This window comes from Phacochoerus africanus, chromosome 4 (genome assembly GCF_016906955.1).
Source record: "Phacochoerus africanus isolate WHEZ1 chromosome 4, ROS_Pafr_v1, whole genome shotgun sequence".
Taxonomy (NCBI): Eukaryota; Metazoa; Chordata; class Mammalia; order Artiodactyla; family Suidae; genus Phacochoerus; species Phacochoerus africanus.
The window spans coordinates 132485711-132501626 of NC_062547.1; the positions used below are offsets into that span (position 1 = coordinate 132485711).

General features: G+C 37.7%; 1 long non-coding RNA gene across 1 annotated transcript; it reads right to left on the bottom strand.

Annotated features, from left to right (window-relative positions):
- Nucleotides 1–3550: 3550 nt before the first annotated feature.
- On the bottom strand, nt 3551–6804 carry LOC125124367 (uncharacterized). Its single transcript, XR_007134294.1, has 2 exons — nt 5387–6804; nt 3551–4191 (listed from the first exon to the last, which is right to left on the bottom strand). It is a non-coding gene; the product is annotated as an uncharacterized LOC125124367 (long non-coding RNA).
- Between the last annotated feature and the right edge of the window lie 9112 nt (nt 6805–15916).

The following is a 15916-nucleotide window of genomic DNA, read 5'->3' on the forward strand; positions in this document are numbered from 1 at the left end:
ATGGCTCTTCTCCTGACATTCTTCCACAGGCATTATTTTTTCTTTAGGACAGATTTTGATAGTTACAGGAAGGATGCCAAAAGGAAGACAGAGTTAACATTTAGCATTTGATGTCCAGAATTGGATTTTCATGTCAATAACATAAAAATAGGTTTGAAAGCAATTTGTTGAGAAGAGGATTCCAATAACACATCTGAGCCTAAGCTTTGTTGAGCATATCACAGAATTTTTATTATAAGCCAAGAATAGGACAGAAGGGTAACAACAGTCCTTGTCCTACAGAGGATAGGAAGAAGGAGAGAGGAAGGTAGGGAGTCTGCCTTGACTGACCTTGGACTGGGGGAGAGAGAAGGATACAGATATCGTGGAGGGAAGAGGTCTATATCCTGCATCCTGATTTCTCCTTTTCTAAGCTAGTGTCCCAGGAATTATGGGGGATGTACATTAAACATGTTCTGGAGAAAGTAGAAAACAGGGTAGCTGTCCTCTTGTACTCCATCAGGAGCCCTGGTAGACTACATACAGATTGACTCCTCCACCGAGGAGAACGGTAAGACTGATGATAAATTGAGTAGAAGGATCTAATGCACCTTTAGGGTCTTTATGGCAAAGGTTGATACAAGGACCACACAAGACTGGGGAAATTCGCCCCATGCCTTAAGGATGGCACAGTATCCCCTATACCCTCATAGGGATTTTAAGAGGGAAGTAAAAGGGGGAAATTTCCTATTGGAAGTTTAACTTGGATTAATAGAATCTTAATGCAGTAGAGGTTTTTAAAATTAAAGGTTACCATTTAAAACAAAAGATAATGAACTCTTGTTAAAATTCCCTTCCAATTCCAGTGCCTGTTTCTCTTTGTGGGTAGTTTAGAAAAGCTATAGATAATAAAGGATTCTTGCATTCTTTGGACATCTGTGTAGTATATGTATGAATTAAATACCACAAGAATTATCTATGGCTTCAAAAGAGCTCAGTGGAAGTAGCTATATGAACATAGTTAAATATAATCCAAGTCACAGGGATTTTGGAGATACAGAACACCAAACAGAGAAATGAAGGAATCATACTGTTTAAATATTTAAGGTATTTGGAAGTGCTGATAAGTAATATATGTTACAATAGTATTCAAATAAATTCAATCTTGTGTTTTGCGTAAAATTGTTCAATTCATAGTCTCTTATACAGAACACCAAACAGAGAAATGCAGGAATCATACTGTTTAAATATTTAAGGTATTTGGAAGTGCTGATAAATAATATATGTTACAATAGTATTCAAATAAATTCAATCTTGTGTTTTGCGTAAAATTGTTCAATTCATAGTCTCTTAGGATATTTTGCTATCCTTCCATTCCAGAGCATTCTTACTAGATTTAGCTTAGCGAAAAAGTGATGAAATTTGTCTTAGGATTTATAAAAGTCCAATATTTATGGAATAGATGGATACATTTATCAGCTATCACAATTAAAAAAACATCTGTGTTATAGTGAGAAAGTTAGATTATTTGCTCTATTTTATTTACACTGTGTTATTTTTCATCCACTTTGCATTCTTAATATTTGATTTAAGCCTAGGAACTGACTAGCTGTACTTAAGGAGAAACAACAAAATATTAACCCAGATTATCATTTTAATATCATAACTGCTGCCATGTATCTATTTTCCTATTTTTCTAGGAAATAAAATAGAATAATTTGCACTTTAACGTGTTATTTTACTTGCCACATACACTAAAAACCTCAGACTGGAACTGCATTCCATTAAATATCTGTTACATGCCTGTAGAAATGTCTGTTCTTTGTTTCTAAAATTCTCTGGAATCTGGAAACTTAATATTTAAGTTTTATGTAATTCTGTTAACACCACTCTTAGAAAAAAAATTAAGGAAAAGTTACAGCTAAGGTACTGAAATAGCTAACAAAAATTCTGCCAGTTTAGAATATCTACTGTTGATGCTATCCATAGAGTTTTTGTTTTAGTGCCAGAATCAGAGATTCCATTTTAAAAATAAAATAAATAGAACGTCTGGTTGGCAACTTTTGATTCATGGATTTTTGTGCTGTTCGTGTCATCGAACACAAGAATTTATGTCTTGACTTTATGTTTCTATTTTTTGCTAGAATTTCTTCACCTTTCTTTGAATTCCATTTCACTTCAGTGTGCTCTATTTCTTTACCTTTGCTTTGCTTTGCTTCAGTTTTGTTTTTCAACTTTTTACTATTACTTGGTTGCTTTCATGAGTCTACTCTTAACCAGGTAATTTTTTTTTTTCATTGTGCACCCTCTTGAATGTGAGAGTAATTTGCATTTAGTGATTACATATCACAGGCCAGTGTGCTCTAAGGCACACACAGTCTCAAGGAATCCTCCCACTTAACGAGGAGGCTGGTGTCACTATTTTACCTTAGTTACAAAAGAGGATGCTGACACACAAAGGATTAAAGAAGCTTGTCCAAGGTCACAAAGCTGTCAAGTGAAAGAGCTGGGGTTTGATAACATGTGGTCTGACTGCAGAGCGTACTTAACTACATTGTAGTGAAAATTGTGTTAGTCACGAGTGACAGAAATTTATCATGAACCTGCTTATGAAGCATGGCATAAAATGCCTCGCATAGCTGAAAAATCCAGGAGTGTGCTTCTAAGCATCGTTGGATTCAGATTCTTCCACAAGAACAAGGTCTACCTTTTGCCATCCTTGTGCTTCATTCTCCTCCTTCTCGGACTGCCTCACATGACTTGGAAGGACAGCCACCAGCAACCTTAGGCCCACAGGTCCTTGCAGCCAGAGGTCGTGGAGAGTGAGAGGATTTTTCCTGCCACCTCTGGCAGCAGCCCCAGGGTTGGTTACCATTAGCCTTGTTTAGATCCCATGCCTAAAGCTGAACTATGATCTGGATTTTAAGGCAGCTCTGGATAGTCTTCAACCCTATCCAAGTCATAAAGACTGGACAGGATTACTGCAGAAGAGAGGTTAGATGATCCCTCAGAAGAAGGATATTGAAAGTACCACATAAACTATTCCATAAATACAGTGAGGTAGATTTTATTATCTTCATGGTCTCAGGTTACAGAAACAAAGGCCAATACAACTTGTCCAACTTGGATCTTTTAAAGGTAAAGTGTGTACCCTACTGCATGGCTACTAGAGCAGTAATGTACAAAATTCACATACCTAGACCTATATGGGATGGCATCAAACCTCAGCATCCATTTTTTAAAGACTAAATATATATAATTGGATGAAATTAGATACTCGTCCGATTTAGTCCTTTCAGGGTTTGGTGATACTCTTTAAAAAAATATTCTAATGACCTATGTATCCTCACATTTACTTGCAATCTCCTGAGGGCATAAAATCAAAGAGTGGAAAATTTCCTTTCAATACATGTCAGTTTCATTGACATTCTTTAGTTGGAGAAATCTGATTGCTAAGAACCCCATTTAACGAAATAAGTTCAGAAGTTACAAGAACTGGGAGCAACAGCAAGTATTTTTATTAACAATCTTTGTAAAGGAGGAGTGTCATTAGGAAAGAACAAACTTTGAAAATCATTTTAAAGTTTATTATGCCCAGGGAATGGTGGACCCTATTCAGCATGAATTTTTATATCTTCATTACACACACCAGGTCATATTATTTTTTAAGTCATCTGAAGTCCATCTCCAGGTCTCCATTTGGAGCAAATAGTAAAAAATTAAATCTAAGACATTCCTGGCATTTGTATCCTACCCATGAGTATCCAAATTCCTAGGGTTGTGTTCGGCATCAAGTCTGTGGGATGCCCTTGAAACTATGGTTTCAAGGTGACCCACCATTTTCTCTAAGATGGGTCCTTCAGATCTCATGATTCTCTGCTTCTGCTCCACTGGGTGCCCTGTGGTCCTCTCAGAGGTAGAAGCCACTGTGTGGAGGGTCCAGGCTCCCTGGAGGCTGCTACCCAGAGGGACCCATGGGGACCCACAAATCTTGGTCCCCCTCATTGTTTCTAGAAACATCATGTCTCTCACTATTTGGCCTCAAAGGCTTTGATCTTTTCTCCCCTCTCTCCTCATCTGCTGGGATGGCCAAATTGAACTAATAATTTGACAAAATATAGGAATGGCTGTTGTCCTCAAGATGATTTTCCTTCTGGCTCTGCAAAAAGTCCAGGAGCAAGGAAATACAAATGGCATGGATCCCACCTTAAACTAGGAGGAAGAGGGACAAACACAGAAGATAAATGCAAACCATCGTCTTAAGAATTTTGTTGCACAGACTACCAATTATATACCAATAAATATCCCAAAGAGTTCAGCTATGTTCCAAATGCCTGAAGGCCCACAACAGAGAACATTCTGTAACTTTACTAAGCACAGATTCAAATTATATTAGCCCTTCATTTTTGTGTATAAGGGAGTAAATCACTTAACCAGTGAGTGGCCTTGGTCATATATACACACAAATATTGGAATGAGACATTATTTTCAACCCTTCCTTGCTCTTCATAAATCTTCTTGCGTGGCATTCTTGAATTTGGAGATTGTCAAGAATGTCAGGAGTCCAGTAACATACACTCCACATGAAAATGTGATGACTCAGCAGGCACTTTTGGATCTTAGGTTGAGTGACATAGGTTGAAATGAGACTGATCTTGCTTTGCTTTTCTTTGGAACGGTTGAATTAATTTGCTGAAAAAAAATCTATTTATTTATTTTTTGCTTTTTAGGGCCACACCCATGGCATATGGAGGTTCCCAGGCTAGGGGTCTAATCGGAGCTACAGCTACTGGCCTACGCCACAGCCACACAGCAACACCAGATCCGAGCCGTGTCTGAGATCTACACCACAGCTCACAGCAACAAAGGATCTTTAACTCACTGAGCAAGGCCAGGGATTGAACCCGCAACCTCATGGTTCCTAGGTGGATTTGTTTCCACTGTGCCACGATGGGAACTTCGATTTGCTGAAAAGTCCTTAGTAGAATCTCCTTCACTCACCCTTTCTTATTCTTATGCACGCAGAAGAGAGAAGATACAAACACACAATTTTTAAAACATTCTAGTTATTTTACATTTCTAGTATTGACTTAGATAATAGTATATAAAGTAATCTTAGGAAGAAAAGTTAAATGTGATTTTTGATAATCAGCATGGCCTAGTATAAAAAGTAGAAATTCAAAACCCTTTTGGATTTATTAGAACACATTATTCTCTTATGCTTCTCTCCTAAGAGAACTGAAAAGGCCTTTGGTTATTATTAAAAATTTTGTGCTTTAGAAATTTCTGAAATATAAAAATGTATAGAGAAGAAAACAAACATCATCCATAATTTCTAAAAATATTGTTCTGCTACACATGTATAACCAGGATCTGCAGCTTGAATCATGTTGTTTCTTTCTCTTACCTCTGAAATAACATATCATGTGACAAGAAAATCTCATCATTTCTCGCCATCCTGAATTGTGGCTAATCAAATAACTCTCATCTCCACTGATTCGGAGGTAATATCCGAAGCAGACGCCAGCAGGATCCCTAGACAGCTGCTGGCTAGAAGAATGAGAAGATAGCATTAGCAGGGTAGGCAAAAACAAAACTTAAAAACTAGAGAACAGGTTAAAGAAGTCAGACATAAATACCCATAGCAAGAAAATGAAAGGCCAAATGTCTAATATCCTGAAACTGAGGGTCCCTAGAATGTTGGCTTCGGGAGAGTCTGTAAGCTCATCAAATGTAGAAGCCATCAGCGTGTGTTTGGTGAGTCCATGGAAGGGCTTAACGGTTCATGGAAATAAATGTTTGGCTGGAATTCTGTTAAAAAATATAATGAAAAACAGACGGTAAATGTAAACAAGCTGAATTGTGAAGGAATACCACGTGGATGTATAACTTCAAGTTTAAATTGAGATCCTGATTTTCATATAAGAGGAGACACTCTGAGGTCCATTCTGGAGGAATATGTGTTAAAACTCAAGTGAGTTGACATCTGTCCCTAGTTCAGCATCCACAGTGGCTTTCCATCCCTCTCTAGGGGAAAGCTTTAAATTGGCCAGCAGGTGTTGCAGGGCACACCCCTCACCGTGTAACCTCAGCTCTTGCTTATCCCCTTTGCCCTCGCTCCCCAGCTACCCTGGCTTCCTTGCTTCTCCTAGAACGTAACACTCAGGCGCCTATCTGCCTGCAGTGTTCTTTCCGCAGGCATCACTGTATTCTGCCTCCTTGCCTTCTTTTAACTCATATGCCATCTTTTGAATGAGACCCCTCCTGACCAGATTTTAAAAATGTCCTCTCTGTCTCTAAGTCCTTAACTCTCTTCCTTGACTCATGTTTTCATAGATTTTCTTAGCATCTTATATATTATACAATGTGATGCTATGTTTCATCTTATTCTCTTCCACCCCCAGCTAGTGTGTAAGTTCCCCCAGGCAAGGGCAAGGCAACTTGATCTGCTTTATCTAATGACGAATCCCCAGCACTTAGGCCAGTGCCACATAGAAGATGCTTAGTAAATTATTGTTGAATAAAGGAATAGGGGCTAGATGATCAGTGGAACAAAAGATCAAGTATCTCCTCAGACAGACCAGAGCAAGTGATCAAATTTTTCTTTGGAGGAGTGTGTGTGTGTGTGTGTGTGGGTGTGTGTGTGTGTGTGTATAAGAAGCTCCAACATCAATTTGGAATAAGAGATAAAGCTGTCTACATTTTAGAACTGTTTGTGTTAAATCACACACACAAGTCTAAAGAGAAAAATTTGATCATTTGCTTAAATATACATGCATGTGTATTTACAAGGAATCATAAAACATACGAAATATTTTTTAATCGCGTTCTGTACTCAGCTGTGTTCGTGGAATGTTCATCTGGTTTAACTTTCTTGATCCACATAATAAACTGCAAAGCTCTTAATCTATTTCAAGAGAAGTTCAACTCTGAAATCAAGGAGCATTTTAAAATTATCTACCCACCCTTTAGTCACTGCAAAGGTTTGATGGGTTTTCTTAAAGGCAGAATGTCCACATATTTGAATGTATTCTTTTTCTTAGTCTAGCTCAGCAACCCTCAAACTTAAATGGCATAAAATATTACAGGGCACAGAGATACATACCCAAGATCAGGTGTAATCTACTTAACAAGCGAGTAAGGGATTTTTCAAGAGTAGTTTCTGCTCACCCCAATTTTCAGCTTCTTTTCTAATCTATTTTATTTTTTTAAAAAAAATGTAACTTCAATTTACATTGACTTTAACCTCCCCATGATTTCAAGTCACCTTGTTTCTGCTTGTACTTGAGAATAGAACTTCAACTGTCATGTTTGTGCACATATTTGAACATTGTGTTTAAGGAACCTGGAACGAGAAGGCTACTTTTCTGCACCTCTTTCTTAAAAATTCAAGCTTGCTTCTGTGCACTCACCTCAAACTGCAGCAGCAAACCATCAGCTCTGGGCCTGCTCCTCAGCACCCTTGTCAGTGGTGCAGTGATGAGAAAACACTCAAAGTGTTAAAATATACAGACAATTTTACCTCTTTTTCCAAATTGTTGGTGCTTCTTGTCTGATTGCTGTATTTTGATTATGAGAGTTTTTTTTTTTTTGGATGTTGTAAGTAAAATCAAATTTTTTCTACTTCTCTTTTAAAATTTGGATTGCTTTAATTTCAGAATGTCCTTAGATTGCAAGGTGAGCCGTTGAAAAATTGCTGCTATTTATAACCACTTATCTTCTGGAAACAGGATTTTATTTTTGAAATCATTCAACAACAACAACAAAAATCCGCAGGAGTGAATTGGAGGCTGCATCTCCTCTCAGACTGTGATTGTCATCTGGAGTCCTCAATGTCAAAATGGTTCTTCCTTTTTTCAGTCTCTCATCTTCATCAAAGCAGCCTCATTGTTCCTCTTAAAATTTTTAGTGAGCAATTACTTAACATTTTAAAGCAATTTAGATATACATGTATTTTTTAAAGCAAAGGTGTTTAGAATAGGATTTTTTTTTTCTGTTTTTTAAATGTTCTGCTGCTGAAAGGAGTTTCATTGCTGTAGCCCAGGAGCTGGTGAACTTTTCTGAAAGAGCCAAATAATGTTTTGGGCTTTGCAAGCCAAGAAGCAAAATTGAGGCTATTGTGTAATGTTTAAAATATAACAATTTGAAAACAGAAAACCATTTTAAAATATTAAAAACAATTCCGGAGTTCCCATCATGGCACAGTGGAAATGAATCTGACTAGGAACCATGAGGTTGGGGGTTCGATCCGTGGCCTCACTCAGTGGGTTAAGAATCCAGCATTGCCATGAGCTGCTGGTGTAGGTCGAAGATGTGGCTTGGATCTGGCGTTGCTGTGGCTGTGGTATAGGCCGACAGCTGTAGCTCGGATTTGACCCCTCACCTAGGAAACTCCGTATGCTGCGGGTACAGCCCTAAAAAACAAAAAGACAAATAATAATAATAATAAAATTCCTAATTTGGGAACCACCAAGAAACAGGTGGTGGGCTTGATTTGGCCTGTGAGATGTGGTTTGCCAACTTCTGCTCTAGCCCAATATCTTTCTTTTGAGAGGTGAGGAAATGCTTAGCAGAATTAAATTTCTGTGGATGGTCCACACATGTCATGGTAGCACGGAGAGAGGGCATGAACTTCACTGTGAATATCTTGATTCCTGACATTGCTGGGTTTTCCATGAAAACTCAAGAATAAAAGAAACCCAGGAGTTCCCATTGTGGCTTAGTGGGTTGCCTCATAGTGTCCATGAGGATGCAGGTTCAATCCATGACCTTGCTGAGTGGGTTAAGGATCCACTGTTGCCATGAGCTGCGGTATAGTTCACAGATGCAGCTCGAATCCGGCGTTTCTCTTGTTGTGGTATAGGCCTGCAGCTGCAGCTCCAATTCGACCCCTAGCCTGGAATCTTTCATATGCCACAGGTGAGTCATAAAAAAAAAAAAAAAGAATACAAGAAGTATAAAGGAAGCTCAGATACAAACATCATAAGACCACAAACCACAGTTGAAGCCACAGCCACATAGAAAATGACCTTGTCAACACTCGCTGTATTAAAAAACCACATTTAGCAGGCTTTTGCATTTCCCAGAGTCAACCCTACTAAACTCCTTTCAAATGCAAAGGAAAGTTTCCTATAAATCATATATCATTTTGTGTATAATAAACCAGAAATTCCAGATAGTGAAGAGAAGAATGAATAATGTCCCACCTTAACTTCACAGCCTGTTTCCATTGTTTTTTTGTTTTTGTTTTTGCTTTTTTAGGGCTGCACTCACAGCATGTGGAAGTTCCCAGGCTAGGGGTCAAGTCAGAGCTACAGCTGCCAGCCTAAACCACAGCTACAGCCTCCCAAGATCCAAGTCACGTCTATGACCTACACCACAGCTCACGGCAACGCTGCATCCTTAACCCACTGAACAAAGCCAGGGATTGAACCTGTATCCTCATGGATACTAGTCGGGTTCATTACTGCTGAGCCACAATGGGAACTCCTGTTTCCAAACTCGTGAAGTTCAATAAATTCATGTTAATGAATAGTAAATTCATGTTAATGAAAAGTAAAAATACAAAAATATAGCATCTTATTTTTCTTAGAGGCACAGCTTTATGTCCTGATTGCAGATTAGACTATTAGTGATGTGATTAGGGATTAAATTGCAGAAAATGAAATTACTTCCGGTAGGAACAAAGGTTCTGCTTTTGGATTATTTCAGTTTACCTAGCAAGGCCTTCTAAAGACCTGGCTATAGTTGTCTTTACTGCTAAATCATCTTTGAAAAATCTCTGGATCATCAAAAATGAAGGATTAAAAAAAGAATCTTTGAGGCTGTCTTTACTATGTATATTGTACCATGAAATGAATTACTATTTTTTCATAGGAAGTATTCCAGTTAATCAAGGAAGAAACAATGGTAGGGTTAGAATTACTACCATTTTCAATTTCCAGCATATTAATTAATCTAGGAATTCATTATCAACGGTACATCAGAAACAGAGCCAGACATGTGCTTCCTACTGAAAAAAACACAGTATCATCTATTACTTTTGGCCAAAAGGAAAAACTGGGCTTGTATCTGGCAATTCTCTAGATCCTAATATCAATGTATCAATTCACAGAGCATTCTGAAGACAGAGAAACTGGTTAAATGATACCACGGCAAAGGAACCTGCCAGACTGAACAAATCTCATAGGGCAGATGATACAGTTTTTTAAACTACATATAATACAACAAAAATAAGAGATGGAGGCAGAACCCATTAAAGAAGCTTGAGACACATCAAATGGTACTGATTATTTTTTTTAAAAAAAGGGAAGTGTAAAAAATGAAATTGGTGAGACAATTGTAGCAAATATGAAAGTGAATGACTATCGAGAACTTGAACAATTGCTTGATGTTTGATGATATTAAGGACTGTTACATTTTTCTAAGGGGATGACGTGAAAAATTCTGATCTTTTAGGATGTATATTGAAATACTTATACATAAATGGTGTCTATGATTTTCTTTAAAATAATCCAACAGGAGCTAAGTGGGAGAAAATACAGATAAAACAAGATTTATCATGAACTGAAGAGTTAAAACTGGATCAAGGGTGTAGGAGGTTCTAGTCTATGTTCTTTGTGCACATTTAAAAATTTTCCATGGTACAAATTAAAAAAAAAATGGCCAAAGAGAATTCTCAAAACCAAAGCATGTTAAAATGGCCATAGTGGTCCTCTATTAAAATTCCAGTAGTTTAACAGGAGACGGCAACAGGAAAACATCAATCCCAATAGCCCCATAGGCTACATTCCTCAATGAGAAGAAATCTAAATTTGCCTTTTAAACATACTACTTGGTGTATTAAGGGTTATTTATTCATAAGGTTCGTGTCTGTTAGAGTAAGTTGAAAGTCTGGCTTCTGGAGTGAATATCACTTTCAACTTGTGGGTTAGAGCAGAGGCTGCCAGCCTTCTGCCCACATCTTCTTTTTCCCACCTCCAGGCTTGCCAGCGCTGTTCCAACTACCAGTCTCTTTACATCTTTGCTGAGGGGTCTTTTCTGACTGTGCTGGAAGTACTAGGAAATTACTGTCCTCTGGGAGCAGCTGGTAATCAATGACTGACAGAAGTTAACATGTAAATACAGCTACTTCTTTGTTCTTCTGATGGGATAAGTCTGAAGCCATCGTCTATACTGACTGCAAGGGTTTCCTGAGTAGAATTAAACTCTAGCTAGCTACAATGGTAACTGACTTCAGGATTCAACCTTTATATTGGATTCCTTCCCTTGTATTTTTTTAATCTTCTCCACTCTTCTCCCCATATGCCCTGGAATCACTTTCAAATAAACTACTTGCTCCCAGATTCTTCTGAATCTACTTAGAGAACCCAAACCAAGACACTGAGAAATATATATTCAATTTGTAAACAGCAAGTAAATAAGGGTTCTTCTTTCACTTGGGGCTGGAGAACTTAGAATTTTAGCTAGCTATTCATGCTTTTTAGGGCGGTAAATGTCAGTAGGAGGATATCATAGTTTGGTTTACGTTAATTTGCATATTTAACAGATGTTCTTAGGACTTTGAATTATCTCAATTATCAAGGAAGATGAGAACAGTAGATTATAAACTTCAGTAAGAACTGCTCAGTGTCCGAGTTCCCCTCGTGGCTTAGTGGTTAACGAACTGGACTTGTATCCATGAGGACACAGGTTTGATCCCTGACCTGGCTCAGTGGGTTAAGGATCCCATTGGCTGTTGTGTAGGTCACACAACGGGATCCAGCTTGCTGTGGCTGTGGTGTAGGCCAGTAGCTACAGCTCCGATTTGACCCCTAGCCTGGGACCCTCCATATGCTGCGGGTGCAGCCCTAGAAAAAAAAAGACAAAAAAGCCAAAAAGAATTGCTCAGTGTCTAGCTACACATATGGATTCTTCCACTCTTAGAAATTCTGATTCAGAAGACCCAGGTTTACTAGTAATAGTTATGCCCATTAAGACAGTAGAAATACTCACATAGGAATTCTGAGAATCCCACTTTGAGATGCACTGACCTAGGTGCCAAAGTTTTCATTACTCCTATGGTGTTACGGCCAGTTGGGTTCTATGTGTCTATAAGAAGGTTTGATCTGATGGCCAGAGTATGTCCTGACGTTCTGATTCTGTGCTAATACTAAAACCTAAATTTAACTTTAATCTGGTTCAGATGACGCTGCTGCTATTCCTGTTCTGCATTCTGTTACGGTAGCCATGGCAAGTGCAGTCTGGCAAAAAAAAGTGTGGTGTCGTACGGAGGGTGTGGTATACATAACTCAACCAAAGGCCTTAAAAATGCGGTGCTCCACCCCTTGCTTATTGCTTGGGTGTGCCTCTGCCCTGCGTCCTTTGAATCTTTTTGTGCCCAGTTGGGAGATGAAAGCAGAAAGCACTGCTGAGAAATCAATTAGCTCCGAGGCGAGCATTTGTTCTTATTTCTCTCTTAAGACTCTTCCGGTCTTCTTTCTGCCCAGGAAAGATTCAGAGCGAAGGCCACAGAGCCCTGAGGGAAAGGCTCATGGCTCAAGACACCCATATTTTGCCTCTTGAACGATGTTCTTAGAACAGTCTCCAGGGAGTTCCGGTCATGGCTCAGTGGTAACGAACCTGACTGATATCCATGAGGACACTCGTTTGATCCCTGGCCTCACTCAGTGGGTCAAGGATCCGGCGTTGCCGTGAACTGTGTGTGGTGTGGGTCGCAGAGGAGGCTCAGATGTGGAGTTGCTTTGGCTGCACAACTCTGATTTGACCCCTAGCCTGGGAACTTCCATATGCCACGGGTGCAGCCACCCACCCCCCCCCCAAAAAAAGAAGAAAAAAACAACCACCCCCCACAGTTACCAAATGATGATCACTTATTCCATTTACGTGAGTCCATTTCCCTTTTTTAGTTAGTTCACAAGATTTTATTTGGATCTCATATTCTGACTTCCTAGAGCCCCAATTAGCTTCAAATTGCCTTTCCATTGTAGTGATGTGGCAATATTTTTCCTTCTTCACTAAATTTTATGACTCTTCAACTCGAGAATTAACTTCTTGACACATTCTTTCTTTGGCCCAACATTACAAAAGAGTTGGAGCCTTAGAATAATATATTGTCCTGCAGTTTGTTTTGTAGAAATGAAAAGTAAACTCATTTTTTTAAAGATAGTAATTTGTTGCTGGATAAAAATTAAAATCAGAAATGTCTGAAAGATTTAAACCCTGTCGCAGAAGATACATTCCTGCTGTTCCCTTCGAACAGCAACACATGCCAAAAAAAAAAAAAAAAGGTTAAGGTACTGGATTATGTTCAGGCAATAATATATTTATAAATATGTCAAAGCTTCAAAAATGCAAATTAATAGTCACCCTCATCTCATTGCAAACTATTAGAGTCCGTGTTCCAACAGGAGCAAGTTGTTCTAACTCAATCATTTCTCTTAAAAAAAGGTGCTCTATTTTCTTTCTTGTTTTGCTTTTTAGGGCCACACCCGTGGCACATGGAGGTTACTAGACTAGGGGTCCAAGCAGAGCTACAGCGTCTGGCCTATACCACAGCCACAGCAGCATGGGATCTGAGCTACATCTGTGACCTACACCACAGCTCTCGGCAATGCCAGATCTTTAACCCACTGAGCAGGATCAGGGATGGAACCAGTAACCTCATGGTTCCTAGTCGGATTTGTTTCCACTGTGCCAGGATGGGAACTCCAAGGTGTGCTATTTTCAAGACAAGAAAGAGATAAATGAAGGAATTTCCTTAGATCATTGCTCCCAAATGTTTTGTTCTTGGCCCCTCTTTAAAGTCTTAAAATTTAAAGAGAATCCCAAATGTTTATTGCATGAGAAATTAAAAACTAGTAGAAATTAAATTTTAAGTTTAACTCACATATAACAACACACATATTACATATTATCATGAATAAATACAATATTTTATGAACACAAATATATTTTCCAGAATAAAAATCATGGAGAGTGGCAGAAAATAAAACTCTGCCTTCCTCATGCTGATATTTTACTGAAATGCATCAAACCTGACTTTCAAGATTCTTGAAAGACTTTTGTCATTTATCAACTCACTGTGGACTTAAATAAAACTCCCCTGCTGGATGCAGCAGACTTAAAGTGAATTATAAACTGTACATAACTCACTCACTCAAGAAACTATGACAATGGGTTGAGAGGTATGATATTTAACTTCTCTTCCCGCTTATAAAACATCCTGAAATTTAATTTTTAAAGAACAGGTTTAAAACCATCTATCCTCTTATGCTTGTTCCATAATGCTAGCTAGCATGGCTATAAAGAAAAACATTATATATGTATGTATATGTATGTATGTATACATATACACACACACTGTACATGCATACATATATACTGCATTTTTATGGATCAGTGTATACAATATTTGTTTATTGATACTTAAAGCAGCATGATAAATCCTGTAAATGTTCTAAAATCCATTTGTCTTTTTGTTATTCAAAAAGTGAGCTTGGAGTCTTAATTGAACTATATATGTCAGGTAAAGTAAAATGTTTTTAAGATTAATTTCATCTGCTTTTACTTTTTTAAATGCGGCTACTAGAAGAATTTGAATTAGTTTGTGGAGTATATTATATTTCCTTTCAAAAGCAGTGATCTGTGGGACAGAAAAAGAGACTGGTAATTAACAAGCTTGAACATTAAAGAAACAGGAATAAAGGCGGCATGTGCATTTTAACTTTTCTAAGATAGAAAATATTAAATTGGAGTTTATTAATATTTTAGGATAGTAGTGACAGGAGAAAATTAAAATAAAAACCTTTTGTAGGATAAATTCAGATTGGTCATTAGGAACTCTGAGGATTTTGAAGCTCACTGCCTAATCATAAAGTACTAGTTCTTAAAAAAAAAAGAAAAAAATATCACATCACAAATACTGCCTCTTTACTTATAAAGGCTTGTATGGATGCTTTGCTTATGTCCAAGAGATTGTCCCTGGAGCTCAGGACAGAAATTTTAATTCAGATACGGTCACTGCTTGATCCTTTTAAAAGTGACAGCAATAGTTTCTGGACAAGTGGACCACCTCTTAGTCAGATAAAGCTATGGGAAATCAAAATTTGATGTGTGCTAATCTTAAACAAAGAAAATATTTTCTCTGGTTTTTCATTACAGAGAATGTTAAATTTACCCAGAGGTAATCACCCAGCCCCAGTAGTCACCAATACGTGGTCAGTCAATCACCACATTGCCATTCATTTAGCACCACCCTCCTTTCCATATTATTTGAATTCCAGGCCTTATACCAGTTCATCTGTAAATATTTCATTATATACTCTTGAAAAATAAGAACATAAAAACTATAGCCACAATATAATTATCACACCTAAAAAGGAATTAGTAATTCCTTAGTAGCATCAAATATTATTGGTGTAAAAAACGTAGCTACATAATTTCCATGTTGAATAGCTAAATGTATATTACCATGAAGTTTTAAAACTTAGCTAGTCTTATGATGTGCTCGAAATAATTACCTTTTCATATTTCAGTATATGAACTTCTATCATATAGTGATTGGTGGTTAGGAACTCGCTGAAGATTTGCTGATTTCTGAACAAATAAAACCATAACACCATAATTAAATGGCTCTCTTGTTATCTCTCTCTGCTTATAATCTTCCTTGGCAATGTCAAAAATATTTCATAACACGGTCTATCCCTTGGGAATGAACTGAATTACATTATGATTATTAACCACTAGATGCCACAGTTGCTTCACGCAAATGAAATCAATTGTCTTGATCTGTCAAGAAAAGAATTAACATTCTAAATATCACAGTATAATACTAAATCAAAATGTCTTTCGCTTATACCTTGTAACAGAAGCATATGTCGAATCATATATTTAAATATTTACCTTTAACTTTGATGACTGACCAAACTATGATATC